The sequence below is a fragment of the Cyanistes caeruleus genome, chromosome 4, assembly GCF_971803275.1.
Source record: "Cyanistes caeruleus chromosome 4, bCyaCae1.hap1.1, whole genome shotgun sequence".
NCBI classification, from domain to species: Eukaryota; Metazoa; Chordata; class Aves; order Passeriformes; family Paridae; genus Cyanistes; species Cyanistes caeruleus.
Genome location: NC_141704.1, coordinates 40449020 through 40451073, shown reverse-complemented (window position 1 = coordinate 40451073; position 2054 = coordinate 40449020).

Below are 2054 nucleotides of genomic sequence, written 5' to 3'. Positions count from 1 at the left end.
GTCAAGAGCAGCTAACACCTCACAGGAACTGTAAATATCTTGTTGAGCCATATATTTAATGTGCAGTGCTGAGGTATATTTTGGTATCTGTGAATTTCTGGGTTGAGCAAGTGATGACTAAAAAAACAGTATTTGTAATTTCTCTACAGGAAGCTCCAGTGAAAAGAATACTGAAGCTTGTGGTATCAGCCCAGTACTACCCTCATAGCCACATCCTTTTCTTCTTGCATTTCCTTGTCTTTCCCTTGAGAAGGGCCTGACACTTAGCTCAACCATATGCTGCGATATTTGCATCTTAAGATGCTAGAAAATTGGTTTTTTTGGCTTTGGTTGGTTGGGTTGCTTTTTCAGGGCAGGGAGATGGGTTAAATTGCATCAGAAGGTGCCTTGTTCTTTCTGATGCCAGTCAGAAAGGTGCTCAGATTCTATAAAGGACCTCTTAGGGTCCTGATTTTTTGAGACCACAACAAAAAGCAAAGGAAGAGAGTAGAGTTAACCATAAGAACCTTCAGAGGCTGGGAGACTGAATGGGTCTCTGACCACAGCCCAGCACACCCTGCAGTTTCCACCCATGTGAAATTACCCCATTTTGGTCACTGGAACTCTTACAGGATTTTCCCAAAGAAGGCAACTCTGTTCCTCACTTCTGCTGTCAAACAGAAAGGATGTCCACCTGAGAACTTGCTGCTAAATAAAGGTGAGGCCCAGCAGGGAGTGTCATCACCAAGCATGTACCAAGCAGGAGGTGCTGATTTGTTCCTGTGTGGCACAAGCAGCAGGCAGCACATGCAGCACAGCACAGCCTGCACTTACACATCCATATATAGTAACAGTATTAACCACTTGCACAAATTAAATATTGAAATCCTTTTTAAGAGAATGCTAAAATCAGACCAGCATAACATTTGCCCATGCCCTTTTATGGTTTTATCAAACTTAATACTCTGAATTGTGAAGACATTGGACAAATAGAAAATGTAAAATTTATATATCTTTTATGTGAAAAGCAAAAAGGGAATTAAAAGCCTTTATCAAGATATTAAAAAAATAACTTGATTCAACAGCCCTCTGAATTGAGATTTTAAATTGCCTCAAGCAGACAACATGTGAAATGTTGCTGCAAGGCATCATGTGCTACAATTTGAAACATCAATGTCGAATTAGAGGTGGAGGGAAAATTTCCAACACACCTAGTCTTTGATTTTAAAAAGATGCTTCTTGTTTTGTACATTTTTACTTAGCTAAACCAGATCATCTAGGTTTTTCTACTCTCCTCTCAGTTAAGAAAAGTGATGCATAATTGCATACATGTCTGTAATCAGTACAGCATGTTCTACTTAAATTATTAAAAATTAAATTTTGAAATAAAATAAAAATTACACCACTATTGAAATAATCAAGTAGAGCAGAGAAGCATATGACTATATTTCTCATAGAACAATAGAATAGCTAGAAGTATCCTGGAAGGTATCTGACCCAGACTCATGTTATAAGCAGTCACAGAAGAAAAAGCTCCAAGGTGGCAAAATGCTTTCATTCTCACAGTTACAGGTGCCACCAATATCATTACTGGATCCTAGTGTTACAGAAAAGAAGTTTGAAGGGCTCTCTTCAAAAACTGATTATGTTCTAAGAATGACAAAAGGTGAAGTAAATGCAAAAAAACTGAAAAAACATCTGAGAAAAAGATATGAAGTCATGTATATGTAACACTTCAGTATGAGGTTCGTTTCTTCAGAAAACAATGTTAAAGTATCCTTTTTTTCAGTCTTCCTCTCAATCTTTATACAGCTCTTCATATTTTAGTTTAAATGCATGTAAATACATATCTCAGTTAATTCTGAGAGATTTCTTGTGAAGTTCATTTAGTTCATAACACAGTTCTGCTGCTGCACTAAAACTGGAAAATCTTGAGATCAAATTCAAATTGAGTCCCCAGACGTCTGGAAAAACAGCTAAATCATCTAGGAATCTGACTTTTGTACCAGCAAACCACATTCTAGAATGCATTACATTATTGCTGCTTACATTAAAAGTCCTCTGAAACTGCTAAG